Genomic DNA, 16,235 nt, shown 5'->3' with positions numbered 1-16,235 from the left:
CTGCCTGAGGCAGGTGTAACTTGTGCGCGCCAGGCCAGCCACCGGCGCACAATTCCCCGGCCCGGGAGCAGTTTTGGAGGCCTCGGCCATGCCTCCGGAATGCCCCCGGGCTGGAACCTTGCCTGCGGCCCCACCCCTGGATGATGCGCCGCCGCGACATGCCCCTGACATGCCCCACCAGGAAAGCCCGGAACTTACGCGCATCCCGGGGCTTGCGCGCGCTGCCAAGCCTATTCAACATAGGCTTGGCAGCGCAGGGGGAGCTTGGGGCAGGGGGAGCTTGGGGCAGGGGGAGCTTGGGGCAGGTTTTTGGGGGGTATGCGCGTATCTTACACGCGTACCCCTTTGAAAATCTGCCCCACAATATTGAAGATGAGTTCGCACCATGGAGTGATACAGAGACATTATGATATTCTTTGTTTTATTCTCCAATCCTTTCCTAATAATTCCTAGCATTGTATTTGCTTTCTTGGTCACCACTGCATAAGTAGCAGAGAATTTCAACATATTATCCATGGTGACACCTAGATACTTTTCTTGGATGTTGACTCCTAATGTAGAACCTTGCATTTTATAGCTAGAATTTGGGTTGCTCTTACCTACACTCACTTTGCACTTATCCACATTAAATGTCATCTGCCATTTGAATGCCACATCTCCCAGTCTTGCAAGCTCCTCTTGCAATTTCTCACAATCCTCTTGTGACTTAACAACTTTGAATCATATCATCAGCACATTTGATCACCTCACTCATTGTTCTGTTCTCTAGGTAATTTATGAATACATTAAAAAGCAGCAGTCCCTTGGGTACTCCACTAATTACATTTCTCCAATGAGAAAATTGACCATTTAACACTACTCTCTATTTTCTATCATTTAACCAGTTTTCAGTCCATCATAGAATATTGCCTCCTATTCCAGGACTTTTTAATATTTATTTAAATTTATTTAAAATTTGTATATACCGACATTCATCCAGGATATCACATCGGTTCACAGTGTAACGCAAACAGACGCCATGCATGGCGCTTTACACAGAACAAATAAAACATGTTAACACGGGAATAAGGGGGTAAGAAAACATGGGAGAAATTGCATTAAATAATAAACAAGATTTGCAATTATATACATATGTACAAAATGGGGAGACTGAGAGAAAAGGGATATAGGAATACTAGGAAGGGAGGGGGGGTGGAGAGCAGGGGGGGGAGAACAAGAGAGGAGGGGGAGGAAAGAAGAAGGAAGGGGCGAGATGTGGGGGACAGAAGGAGGGCCGTGGTGAGGCCGTGGAGAGGAAGAGGGGGAATTAGGTGTATGCTTTGGCAAAGAGCCAGGTCTTGAGCTTCCGCTTGAAAGATTTAAGGCATTCCTCTTGCCTTAATTCAACTGGCATTGTGTTCCAAAGGGTCGGCCCGGCAAGGTACTTTGTCAAATGCTTTATAAAAATCCAGATATACTATATCATCTTTATCTACATATTTATTCATGCCTTCAAAAAATGTAACAAACTGGTGAGGTAAAACTTCCCTTGGCTAAATTAATGTTGACTTTGTCTCATTAAACCATGTGTATCTATATGTTCAGTAATTTTGTTCTTTAGAATAACTTTAACAATTTTTCATGTCACTGAGATCAGGCTCACTGATCTGTAGTTTCCTGGATGACCCCTGGAACCCTTTTAAAAAATCAATGTTATATTGGCCACCCTCCAATTTTCAGGTACCACAGCTTAATTTACTGATACTTTTCAGATTATTGTCTGAAATTTCATTTTTCAGTTCTTTCAGCACACTGGGATGTATACCATCTTTTCCCAGTGATTTACTGCTCTTTAGTTTGTCAATTTGCCTTAGCACATCTTCCAGGTTCACTGAGATTTGTTTCAGTTCCTCTGAATCATCACCTTTAAATATTACTTCTGGCATGAGTATCTATCTGCCTTACTTCTTCCTCAGTAAAGATCGAGGCAAAGAATTAATGTAATCTCTTCCTATGGCCTTATCCTCTCTTAGTGCCCCTTTTGCCCCTCAATGATCCAACTGACTCCCTACTAGGCTTTTTGCTTTTACAGCTGGAAAAGTATGTAACCTTGGAATAATAATGGACCCTGAAATCAATCTAAAACAGCACATATCACTAAAAGTAAAGGAAGGATACGCAAAACTCATGGTACTCAGAAAACTAAAACCACTACTAACTCAAAATGATTTCCGAACAATTCTACAGGCACTAATTTTCTCCAGCACGGATTACTGTAATGCCCTGCTGCTAGGACTACCAAATACTACGATAAGACCACGTCAAATACTTCAGAACACAGCAGCTAGAATACTAACCAGAAAAAGGAGGAGGGACCACATAACCGAAACCCTAGCGGAACTACATTGGTTACCGATTGAACACAGAATTAAATACAAAACCCTATGTACCATCCATAAACTAATTCATGATGAGAAATCAGACTGGCTAAACACAGCATTACGGGTACACGTCCCACACAGAAATCTTCGATCAGCAAATAAAGCACTCCTAACCATCCCTTCAGTTAAAACAGCAAGACTAACCCAAGTGAGGGAAAGGGCCTTATCATTAGCAGGACCCACAATTTGGAACACAATGCCTCCAGAGATCAGATTACAAGGTGACCTAAAGGCATTTAAGAAAAGTTTAAAAACATGGCTTTTTAAACAGGCATTTTACAAGGAGACGGAAGAATAGAAATTATTCAGGAATAAGCAGATAAACACCGACACACAGTACTTATGACAATACAGTAGAGTAGTCTATGAACCCCACATCACAACTAGCATATTGATAACACTATGTATAATAAATTTACCCATAAAAGTACTTTCAGTACACTTGGTCATGACCCACTTCTCTAAAAATTATTTTGTCTAATGATATATTGTAACCGAACCTTTGACGGCACCTGTTAGAATGTACTATAGTACACTTTTACTTACATTAAATATGTGCCTACATGTAAACCGTTGTGATGGTATATAACTTAGCGACGGTATAGAAAAGATTTTAAATAAATAAATAAATAAATGTACCTGAAAATGCTGCACTGGAGCCAGGTTGACACCCTGGCTGTGATGTACCAAATCCCTGACTGTCCCATTACAATACCACATAGGAGTAGTGTTCCACTTGGGTTTAGCTCAAAAGCAAATATCAAATTAATTCCCCAGTGTTTCCTTTGTGTAAGTACAGTTGAATCCTGTTAAGGGGGTACCTCAGTAGCAGGAGAAATGTGTGTGCCTTGCTTCCCTGCAATCCAGATTGAAAATTATCTTATGGACTTGGCAGCATATCTGCTTCCAAAGACAGTTCCAAAAATCCCAGTTGATCATTTATCAACATCTCCTCTACCCACACTTGAGAAGGTTTAGATATTTCCTTTGGTTGTAGAATTTGATAAGATTTCATCATCTAATTGAATACAAGATCAGAAGGAATAAATAAGCTTCACAAATTCAATTGCTGATCCAGGAAGATGTTATTTAGTTGATCATGTAGGCAGATCAACTGAGAGAGAAAATGGCTGCAGTAAGTCATTTTGCTCTCCTCTGTATCATCATTAGGGTACTGTCAGAGAAGCAGGGGAGAAGAAAGTTGAAAAAAATGGTCTCCTTTTAACCTAACTGACCACAATTCCTCTCTCACTCACTCTTCTCACAATGCATTTGGAATACAGTTTCAAACCAGTTCCCAGTGCACTCTACAAGAGTTGGCGACAGTTCATTTTTGTGGAATGACTGCTTGTATCTCAGGTCTTCCCCTAGCTGGTCCAGTTTGCCTCTTGTAGTAAGTCTATCAGCTTGGATTCTTTCACATGTTCCCCTGTGCCTCTTTCCTATTCCTAGCGATTGGGCGCAAAGTTGCTGTTTACCATTTTATGCAATAAGTCCAGCTGATATGACTGCGTGCATCCAAACTAAACAGTGCCCATTTAAAAGGAGTGGGGAACCCCAGCATTTATCATTCATTCTATAAAGTAAAACCACCCAAACCAGTCCCTTGTCATTAGAGCAGGGGTGGCCAACTCCAATCCTCAAGAGCCACAAAGAGACCTGGTTTTCAGGATATTCATAATGAATATGCATGAGATAGATTTGCATGCATTGCCTCCATTGTATGAAAATTATTTCTCATGCATATTCATTGTGGATATCTTGAAAACCTGGTTTGTTTGTGGCTCAAGAACTAGAGTTGGCCACCCCTGCATTATAGAGTTAAATCTGTGTGTGCTGTGCCATTAGGGAATGCTAGAAGCAGGGAATTACTGGAAGATACTTGCAGAGCCAGGTTGCATTGTGTCTACTGTTTTAACAGTGAAAGTTCTTGTTTCATTAAATTGCCTCAAGCTTTGTCTGTGAGTGACTGGCCGATACCCATGACACTCCCCAGTGCTGTTGTACCCCTAGGACATTCCCCCAGCACGAATCTGTATGATCCAATCTGATATCAGACCTCCCACCCCTATTTGTAAACTAGTACATCAACCATATTCGTCATCTTTGGTGTTCTCTGCATTCTTTGTAAAAATGTTAAAAGCCAGGAGACAAGTAACCCTCTGTCTTGTATAGGATGTTCCTTATCTTGGATAACAAATATTTAAAGAAATTAAGCTTTTTTTGTTGATTCCTCCAACAAAAGAAAGGTGTCATTAGCCTAACTCAAAATACAGTTTCTTCTCTTCTGTACCCCTAGTGTTCCCTGTGAGGCTAAGCTTGTGAAATATTGATATTCTCCTGGAAGGTCTCTGTTTTCCTGCAGTGTGCGATGGGACACGAACAAGTTAATGTAAGTGTGTTTGTTCTAGCTGCAGTTTTGCATTGCCAAGAAAGCAGTGAAGATTTATCACTTCTGAAAAGCAAGAAGACAAATGTTGGGTTGTTTTGTTTTTTTTTTTTGGCAGAAGACCTATGAACTATAAAATAAAATTCTCAGTCTTAATCTGAAATGCATCATTAAACTTGGGCACATAGGGGAATGCAGTTGTCATCCGCCCCAGATTAAAGCGCCTCTGAAACGAAAACAGAATTCATGAGCGATGGGACAGAAATGGACATAGGGCAGTAGGTGAAGGGTTGCAAACTTTCCCTCTGTCCTCTGCCGCCGGTGCCTGACTTTGCAGCTTTAGTTAAGGTAGAATTATCGACCAGCTTCATCGCTCAGAACAGAGTCAATCCAGCATTGGGTTTTTTTTGCTGGGGAAGTGGGAGAAGAGCAGAGGAAAGGGGTGGAGCGAGAAAGGAGAAAGAATTCAGAACTGGCTCGGTCTGTCCTGAAGAAAAGGAGTCCATCACAGTCATCCTAAGTGGTTCTCCGGTGAATAAGGGCCAAAATGAGTCTTCCCTTGGACGCGACTAGCCAACCTTCATTCAGAGCCTTTTATTCATTTTCAGGACCCTCTAAAAATAAAAATTGGGAAAATAGTTTACTTCCTCAAACTAAAAAATGCTAATTGTGTTGGGTGTGATCTTTTTTTTTTTTTTCTTACTTTCTGAAACATGCATGTGGATAAATTTGGATAGAGGGAAACCTCTGAGCTACTCCCTCCTCTCATCAAATTGTAATTACTTGGCAGCTTTTAGCAAGAAGAACGGGGAAAAAAAACCTAGAACATGATGACAGATAAAGACCATACGGCCCATCCCCGCTTTATATTTCCTTCTTCTCCCTCTGCACTTACTGTCCTTGTCTGCATCACTCTGGTTCAGAAGGGCCCCAGACAGCGTCCAGTTTTTGGGATTGCTGCGCTGAGCGCTCATCAGCTACATATGTAATACAGGTACACTCATACAGCCTGGCTACCCCAAATACCAGATCTATCCAAAGACCCCCCTTGCTTAAAGGCACTTGACTAGGTAAAAATGCTTCCTTGCGGATTTCATTGTGTTAAATATGTTAACAGTGATGGGGGTTTATCAGTTCAAATACACCCATGACAGACTCGGTGTGGCTGGATAGTGCTCCCTGGGTGTCCATCACTGCTGCCGCTGGCCTAGCCACTCACCGCCGAGCAACTGGCACCTTGAAGTCGGCCAAATATCCCCGCCATCCTGAAAGCCAAAAGGTTACTTCAGAGGGAGGCGGTAGTTGAGAGGAGAAAAAGGGCCACTGAGAGCGTGAAGAGGATCCACCCACTGCGCGCCACAGGCTGATGCCATTATAGCTGCCACTGCCATGATTCCCGGGGGGCTGACGCCACAGCAAACCCTCCACGCCCATCAACTGGCAATCTGAGGGGGCGGGATGGTGGGTCCCTCTGCCCAGTCCATCAGCGATTCAAGAGCTGGCGTGCCACGCTCCTTTTATGGTAGTGAGACAGAAACCAGGTTTTATAGAGAGATAGACATGTGTGACATATATTTTTCTTTTAAATGAAGGGTTATTGTCTCTCTATAATTTTGGCGGCTTTGCTGCGCTCTTGGCTGCATGCCAGTCCCCCGGCTCCGAGTTGAAGCAAATAGGAATATGCAGCAGATGCTGGGGAGAAGGGCCCTACCTGACAGTTCAGCAGGGGTTCGGAAACACCTCTCTGAAGGGGGGGGGGGGTGTGAGGGATGAACAGATATTCTCTAATATGCACCTAGCATACCCCAAATTTAAAAATAAATTACTCGTTCTTTTAATAATGTAGAGAGGTTTTTTTTCCTGTTAAGGATGATGTAGTTTCGTGATCTGTGCCCCCCCCCCCCCCCAAGGACTATTTGACAGGAGCCTTTCCCATTCAAATGCCCTGGCAATAGAGAAATTCAAATAGTTGCCAGTGAAAAATAATGGTTTGTTTGGACAACGTGGGAAAGCAGGAGATCTTGGAATAATGAAGATTAAACACAGGGCAAGGGCAGTTGTGGCCAGTCACCAGTTGTAGAGCTGAGCGGATATTATTGATGGTCTCTGCCTCCCGCACTGGAGGTCATGATACCAATATATACAAGAATTATCCACACTGCTACGTATTCAGGCTTACATGATGTAACTGTTAACTCCAGCCACTAGGTGGCAGCCAAGGGTCTGCTGTATCTGTGTCTGCATCTGCAGCAGCAGCGCCAGCTCCCTGGATCTGTGGGGGCAACATCTGCAGGGCTTTGAGTGCCTGGATAAACCTGCGTTATCAGAAACCCCCCCCCCCCCCCTTGCCCCCATCTCTCCTCACTTTCTCCAGATACAAAAAAAAATGTTGTATGTGAGCATGGAGGCCTCTTGTGTCCTCTGACGCAGGTCAGAGCCTATCAGTGGCTGTCCCTGTGTGTTCCTTCCTGTGGCTACGCCAGCCCGAACAGAGGAACTGTGACCTCACCCTCCCTGTGGTCTAAGTTTTAACGAGAAAAGCAGAGAAAGTCCTTAGAACCAGGGAATGCAAACAGAAGCTGTTTTAGAGAGAGGGTCAACCAGTGCTGGGCTAATTAGCCCTATTAACAACAGAAAGAAAACAAAGAAGAAACATTTAAGCCAAAATTGTATATAGATAGATAAATCATAGCAATTTCCTGAACTTCCATTTGACCTTAAACTTAAACATTCGGGCTGGCTCAGGACAGCTTGGCTCAGACATAAAGGCAAAATATTCAAATAATGCCTTTCTTGGAAACATCTGTTGCTCAAGGGATGTTTTCCATGGGAAATTAATTTTCCACACCGTACTGGGATAACCTTATTTGGGATGGGGGTCTCTCTTAAATTCCACAGATGTGCTCCGTTTAAAGGCACCAGTGCTAGGGAATAAAATGTACTTGCAGGTATGACAGCCGCTGGGAGAGAATTTAGTTGTATTTGGGGGGGGGGGGGGGGGAACGACAGGGATGGGTTTGTTCGTCCCAGCTCCTCTGGGCTTGCAGCTCTGTCGGAGCTGGTCCACTTAGGGCTACACCGTCATGAGTTTTCATTCAGAACTATGCAAGGTTCCTCTCCCCCGGTTTTTATTCCCTCACGCTCCTCCCTCTGAAGCGCAGCCATTGAAAAGGCAATTCTCGGGGGGGGGGGGGCAGGGGGAGAGGGTCACAACCCATGGCTCGTTGGAATCCCATGCATGGATTTAATTTGTGATTAACAAACCACAAAAACTACTCACTGTACCTTCTGTGCCTGTGCTGCGTCTTCAGGAAACCAGACAGAAATATTTTCCCATTGCTTTACCTCTGTCCTGTGGAATTCCCGACCTGTTGACATTTGCAGAGAATCTGAGGTTTCAAAGGAGAGTAAAAACATTCCTGTTTACTCAGGCCTTTTCCAGCTATGCCAGGATGTAACGAGATGATGAAGTAGCGAGGGTCCGATAAGTGCTGGATGTAATCTTGTGCATTTTCTTTTATAGTTGTGCTTTGCTGATTTCTTGTTTATTGTTTTAAACTGTCCAGTTCATGTATTTTATTAAATTATGCATCTCTGTAATCCGTGTTGGCCATTCCTGGAAATAGCAGAATATTAAGACGGATAAATTAAAATAAATAAATAAATACATAAAACAAATACAAGGCAAGCCAAATCATACCCCCACAAACAAAACAAAAAAAAACAAAAAACTACCCAGTCCATTGCCAACCCTGGCAGGTCACAGAGCTACCTGAGAGACCCGTTCCCCCCCACCCCCCAAACAAATCACCACACAGAGACATCCCCACCCTTGGAGATCACAGCAGCACACTGAAACCCATCCACATCCCACCCAGATCCTTCTCGCCCCTAAACTCCCCAGAGGGCTACAGACCCTCCAGGCCTCAGCCACTTCCATATTACATTAGCCTTTAGGAAATATCCAGGTTTGTTTGGTTTTTTAAAATTATTTCTTTATTGATTTTAAATCATATTTACAAAACATGCTGGAAACCAAGAAAAGGAAACAAAGCAATTCAAATACTTACAAATAACCACATCAATCCTATATAGTCCTCATTATATTGGAGCTGTAAAATAAGGAAACAAATTATATTGGATCAACCCACTAACCAATCCCACCTCATTGAAACCATCACAGGACAGGGGATATATGGAAACCTCTGGAGAACCTCAAAATACAATCAAAGAAAGAGCACAAAGCTGATCTACCCCACGATAAGTTACAACTCTCCTGTAATCTCTTCCTGCCTATTGTTTACTCTCCTATAACTAAATGTTCAATCTCTGTCAAGGAAAATCCCCCTGATAAATGATCCACTAGAAGAACTAAATCCTACTATCTTCTGCATTACCGAAACCTGGCTGAAAGACACTGATATAATGTTCTCTTAAGTCAAATTGAGCACCCCAATGATGATATCTTCCATTTCCCCAGTCACAAATGTCATGGTGGGGATCTCTTAATAATCAGTAAAGAAGAAGTTAAACCCTACAAAATTGAGACTAACCCTCCCTACGAGGTGGCAATACTAAAATCACCAAAAACTAAATATAAGCTTGGTCTACTGTCCACCTGGAGCACTCCAAAAAGACTGCTCACCTCTAATCAAAATTTTCACTAAAGTGTTTCCATCACCTGAATCCACTCTAATCGTAGAAAACTTTAACCACGAAGACAGTATACCAAAAACTACTGTATGTGAAATCTTTCTAGACACTATGGAAGCAATGGCTTGGACACAATTTGTAACCAACCCCCCACACAAAGCAGGACACATCCTTGAACTAATATTCACCAATCACAATAACTGCATAATCAACACTTCTCACAACACATTGCCCTGGTCTGACCACCAACTAATAAAAGCAGAAATAATCCTCCTCAACACACAGCAAACAAACTCATATAATAATCAAGCTTTCACAAAAAGGAAAAAGATAGAACTGGAAATACTTGAAGAAACTATTAAAAATAAGAGAACCGATTTCAAACAAGATAATGCCTCCTCAGCTTTTGACTCCTGGGATAAAATCGTCAATGAAATTGCCAACAACTTGTTCCCAATCCAGATGAAAATGTTCCAAAAAGAAGGCAATACCTCTAAACAAAAGAAACCCTGGTACAGCGAAGAGCTAAGAAACACTAAACAGACACTGAGAAAATCTGAAAAACAATGGCGGAAATGTCAATCTATGGAATCCCTAGAAAAATACAAAGCCCAATCAACAAAATACCATGAACAGATCAATAAAGCAAAAAAAGATTACTATGCTAAACAGATCCATGCTGTAATATTTAATTCCAAATTACTCTTCGAAACAGTTAAAAACTTAATCAAGGACCCATCTTCTGCAATCTCAAATAACTACGACTTTTCAAATAATTCTTGCAATGAATATGCCACTTTTCTATTAGATAAAATCAATAGATTAAAAACACAATTCTCCACTTACCTACCAACAAAAGAACCTGAAGAAAAACATGAGCAAGCTAAATGGAACACATTCAACACAGTATCTAAACTTGAAATTAACCAAATCATTACAAAAATTAAGCCTGCTATCCACTCACTTGCCCCAATCCCCACAAGTTCTCTCAAAACAGTACACAGCATAATCACTCCAACAATCACAACCATAATCAACCATTCACTTTCAGAAGGATTGGTCCCTGAGGAGACAAAACAAGCTGTGATAAAACCAGTCCTGAAAAATAAAACTGGAAGAATTGATGATTGGGACAATTACCGACCAATATCCAACCTGCCTTTCATCGCCAAAGTACTAGAAAACATAGTGTTACCCCGATTAGAAAACTATCCAGAAGACAACAATATTCTTCTATACTCAGACCAATTCAGATTCAGAAAAGATCGCTCAACAGAAACCCTACTCATTTCCTTAACCAACCCTGTACTTCAGGGGTTTGACAATGATGAATCCTATATCCTGGTACTAATTGCTCTAACAGCAGCCCTGCTATGCCATCAGTTGAGAAAAATCGGAATAGATGTAAATGTTATCAAATGGTTCTCTGCCTTCCTAGCAAATAGGTCTTTTCCAATCAATCTAGGCAATCACACATATCTGACACCTTCCCAATAGATACAGGTATCCCCCAAGGTTCAGCACGTTTGGCTACACTATTCAACATTTACATGCTTCTTCTGTATACATTGCTAGCGGAGCTAGGAATCAACTTCTTCCTGTATGCGGATGACATACAATTCTATATCCCATTCAATATATCATTTGAAAAAACTGCATCGACTCTGTCAACATACATGAAGGCAATAAAACAAAAACTATCCCTGCTAAAACTAACACTAAACACACACACACATACACACACACACACACACAAAAGGAAATTGTGTGTTAAGGAGAAATTCCTCGTTAATCAAACCTCCAGCCCTAGACCTGGGAAATGTTGACATTACACTCTCAGATTAAGTACGGGACCTAGGAATCGATGAAAACTTTACAATGAAAAAGCATATAAGCATATTAATCAAAACTGGATACTCTAAGCTGAGAATATTAGATCGGTTGAAACCATTACTAACAACACAGGACTTCTGCACTGTTTTACAAACACTAATATTCTCAAACTTAGATTATTGCAACTCCCTATTACTAAGCCTACCCTCAGGACTATTAAAACCTCTACAGTTACTACAAAATGCCTCAGCTAGACTCTTACTAGGGACAAGGAAATTTGGCCGCATCACCCCCTCACTGATTGCACTGCATTGGCTTCCTGTACAATCCAGAATTCATTATAAAGTATTAACTCTAATTTTTAATATCATCAACATTAACCCATGCTTAATAGGCGTGACACTTCAACCATACACACCACAGAGAGCCTTAAGATTACAAAACAAAGGACTTCTAAATGTGCCCACATCACGGAGCATACACCTAACACAAATAAGAGACCAAATGTTTTCCATAGCAGGAGCCAAGTTGTAGAACTATCTTCCTGAGTCATTACGCCTGACAACAGAAAGAAAGAGCTTCAAATGTGAACTGAAAATATGGCTCTTTAGAAATGCATATGATTTAACGTAAAACACCAAAGTACCGATAACATCACTGTCAAAACCATAGATAATGTTAGTAGAATGAGCAATAAGTATTGATCGACCAAAAGTGTAACATGACAACTTTCGTTTAATATGAGAAGGATAATGAAATGGAAATTTCAGGTTACAAACCATGATTATAGCCCCATAGTTAACTTGTACCTGATGTTGATGTGTTAACCTAGAATATGTATTTCCTGTTGTGTTGACCTAGAATATATATGTTGTCCCAGAATATGAATGTTGAATTTGTAAACTGTTGTGATCTTGCTTTGGAATGATGGTAAATAAAACACCTAAATAAATAAATAAAATAATATGCAGTAACATCAAGAAGACTTATCCAAAAGAAAGGTTTCGAAGTGCATTGGGTCTACAAAGACAAATTTGTTATTCTGATAGGTAATTATGCACATAGGGGGAAATTTTAAATAGAATAAGGGACCGAGAGATAAGACACGAGGCTTTAATTGAAGAAACTGCTTTCTCCCTAGAGACATCTGGGAATACCTGAATACTTTGCTCACACATAAGGAATCCTTATATTTAAAATATTGCCTAAAGGAAACCTTCCTATCAATAGTTAGAGCAAAAGAGACAATAAAAGTAGATCGAGTGAAAATATTGTCATCTGAGGTTTGCAAAACCAGAGAAAGATCGAGCTAGAGAAAGTTGCTGGAACATCTGTTCCAAATAGCCAAGTTTTTGCTTTTTCCCTAAAAGTAGATCATTTTTAATCTAATATCAAGCAGCAGCCAGTTCCATGACAGTGCAGCAGTCACTCTAAAACAGGCTTTATGCATTTCCCACTCTGTCAGAAAGCAGTCCCTTGACTAGATCTAAGGCCTGCCTTCTGCATACCTCTCTCCAGCTGATGCAACAGATGGGCTGGCCCCATTACTCCTCATGCTTGGAAATAGCAGCCTGAGAAGCTTACATCTAGCCCACGCTGCAATGGGGAGAGTCAATGCAGGCTGCAAGGCACAAGAGGCAGCACCTGCCTTCAGGGCCAATTCTTCCACTTGGCAAAGTAGGCAGTCACCTAGGGCACCAACATATGGGAGGAAGCGGGGAAAGAGGGCAGCCAGAGAAGGGGTTAACAAAGGGTTATCCATTATTAACATACACAACTCGTCAATCCTATTAATTAATGAATCCTTCCCATAAAATGTAGAATCCAATACAAAGTCCTGACGATTATTCATGCTCTTATCCATAACGTCTCATCAACCTGGTTATGCACATCACTACGCAGTTATAAACCTGGCAGACAGCTGAGATCACTATCAAAAAATCTTCTAGACATGCCTACAATTAGTCTAGCAAGACTAGACATAACCCGCAAGAGAGCCTTTTCTGTGGCAGGCCCCTCTTTGTGGAATTCATTATCAGATTTTCTCCCATTCATACCAACCACACAACAATTTAAGAAATCTTAAAAGCCTACTTATTTAATAAAGCATTCAACACTCCCCCTACAAACTGATCATAAAGTTCCCCCACCCTGGTCCTTCCAAGTCGATTACCTACGCCACATACCACTAATATGCCCATATACCCCTACTCTCCCTATTACCACTTAAGATTAATGTGAGTTGTGGCACTTTTCGTAATGCACTTAAAACAGAGTTCTGTTTTTGTTGTTTGCTAGACATGTTGACTTTTTTGTCTATTTTATTGTTTTAATTTTAAGCAGATTATGTATGTTTTAAACTGTAAACCATTTTGATTAAATTTTATTTGTAAAAGCGGTATACAAACACTTTTAAATAAATAAATAAATAAATAAATAAATTACCGCCACAGTGCACAGTGAGAGCCACATCAAATGAGCACATATGAGCCCAACAAAACATCCCCAGTGCACCTTCGGCCTGTTATTTCCTCCCCCTGCCCCTATACCCCCTACCTTAACAACCCATTCCCCTCGAAAAAGATGGCCCTTATATAATCAATGCACTAACAATCAGGCTGTGGATTCTGGTAGAAAGTGATTTCAGGTATGAAGCTCAGATCTTCATTAATTTCTGTCACTGTCTTGTACTACTTTTGAGCACAGTTAATTTTTCCAAAAGTAACAGACTATGCATGCAATTACTCAACATCTCCAGGGTGGAAGAACTATCACTTATCCATTGCAATAATATACGATTTTTATCACGCAGCATGCTTTCCTTAAAAACACCAGCAGGTTTGCATCAGACATATTATAATCAACAAAGATATCTAACAAGCCCAGCCTTACATCTACTGGTACTGGACATCCTGCCCACTTTGCAATATGAGCATATACATATACATCACTCCAAAAATTGCTGAATAAGTGGACAGGTCCAAAAGCATTGGATTCAATTTTAAAAAGGCATTACAGGCTATCGGGCAAACATGAGACTCCCATGTTGAATGTAGGGTCCCAGTGAACACTGAGGTTTCCCAGGACAGATGAATAAGATACTGGAACTTTCTCCACACAGAGTACCAAAAGAAGTGGCACTATGCCCACACCACCAGTTCTCAATATCCCAGCCTTTTGACCATTAACAGCCAACTTGCTGCTCAGAAGTCCACTAGTAAATTCCTATAATCTTCTGTCAGGCGAACCAACAGAAACCCTACAGTCCTACCCAAAGGGGACAATCAGCCGGATGTCATCAGCATGGAGCTACCTTGTCGTCATCCCAGGAGGTCACATGAAGGTGGTAGATAACAAAGGCAGCGATGCCTGGAACCCTGAGGGACCTCACAGCTCACACCTCTTGGTGCGGACAGGGAATTGTGCACATCAACAGATGTCTTTGTTGGGCAATGGCTGGGAGTCTCTCCTCCTGGAGACCGTGAAGCTGCCGTCTGTGAAAGGATACATTAATCTCCTATTTGGCATGTTGGACTGTGGTGTATTGGGATGGAAGGAGGGTGCTGCTACACAACATGCATAATTGTCATGTCAGCAAAGCCATCTGAATCAATGGGGTAGCAGGAGAACCCTAAATAATCCTATTTACCAACCCTCATCTCTGATCATCAAAACTTTCAGCCATATAAAAGAAGAACTGATTCATTTAAAATCCTGAGGGCACCATGGATAGAAGGCTGAGTTCATGAGGATAAAAATTCTCCCAGCTACAAACCGCAGGGCACACTCCATCTCTGCATGCAATCTTAAAGCTTTCAGGCGATGGTTTATAGGCTGCTGCTTCCAAAAAAAGTTTGCCAATTTATAACTGTGCCTTGCAGCTTTTATTGACCCATGAAATGTAATTAACTGTTGCTGTTATCCCAGCCTCAGGAAGCTGGGGGTAGCTTTTTAGTTTCCTTATTTAATACGTAGGATTATATATCAAGTCAGAAAAACATTTTTAGAATTCGCTACTGCAGAAATAAGAAATAGCAGTAACAAAGAGAGCATCTGAAAAGCAGAGGAACATGAAACTCTTCACTAGAAGTTATGATAATGGAAGCAGTGAAACAGTAAAGTATAATTTATTTAACCCATCCACACATATTATATATATATGTGTGTGTATATATCTGGCTATATTTGCCGCTCCCCAGCTTATTCAATATGGACCTCAGATGTGTGTGGATAGATAGATAGATAGATAGATAGATAGATAGATAGATAGATAGATATAGCCAGGTAAAGTTATTCTCATAACTTTAGCTGAATATTCAGTAGGACAAGTCTCCCACTGAATATAGTCAGCTAAAGTTATTTGGATAATTGGATAAAGTAATCTGGGTTAGTCTGCTGTTCATTGGCCTACTCAATATTTGAAAATAAAACAAAACCTTGCAGGCAAGCAGCGATTTGATCCTCTCCCTATCTCCCAAGTAAATACAAATATTGAGGCCATGGCAGCCTGAACCCCACGTCCCCTGCTTAAAAACATGGGACAGTGCCCCTATCTACCATCCTTTCATTACTCCCACAGGGGAGGAGAAGCTCTTACCTCCTATCCACCATGAAAACCATCTTACTGGGGTGGAGGGTGGGGAGGGGGAATCTTCCAGCCCCTTGGCATCCCCTTCTTGCACCCCACGCATTTATAAATGTTGGGCGAGAGGTTCCTCCCCACACCCCTCTCCCTCCTGCCAAAAGCCAGAATCACAAACAGCGCCAACAATCTCCTCTCCCAACTAGGGGAAGGGAAAATCATTGGTGAAACTCCCCCCTCTCCTGTTCCTCCCCCCACCATTCCCAAGAAGCCAAAGCCTGGCCAGAAGGAGCCAAGCTTTGTCCTCCTGGCTAAGCAGCTCATGTTGCTCTGTTAGTCTACGCTATCAGCACTGCTG

General features: G+C 41.6%; 1 long non-coding RNA gene across 1 annotated transcript; it reads right to left on the bottom strand.

Annotated features, from left to right (window-relative positions):
- Positions 1-4,488: 4,488 nt before the first annotated feature.
- On the bottom strand, positions 4,489-8,923 carry LOC115074525. The gene is made up of 3 exons (XR_003852262.1): positions 8,880-8,923; positions 8,095-8,425; positions 4,489-5,423 (listed from the first exon to the last, which is right to left on the bottom strand). It is a non-coding gene; the product is annotated as an uncharacterized LOC115074525 (long non-coding RNA).
- Between the last annotated feature and the right edge of the window lie 7,312 nt (positions 8,924-16,235).

The sequence above is a fragment of the Rhinatrema bivittatum genome, chromosome 12, assembly GCF_901001135.1.
Source record: "Rhinatrema bivittatum chromosome 12, aRhiBiv1.1, whole genome shotgun sequence".
Classification (NCBI taxonomy): domain Eukaryota; kingdom Metazoa; phylum Chordata; class Amphibia; order Gymnophiona; family Rhinatrematidae; genus Rhinatrema; species Rhinatrema bivittatum.
Note: the sequence above shows the minus strand (reverse complement) of the source record. Positions and strands in the feature narration are given on the sequence as shown.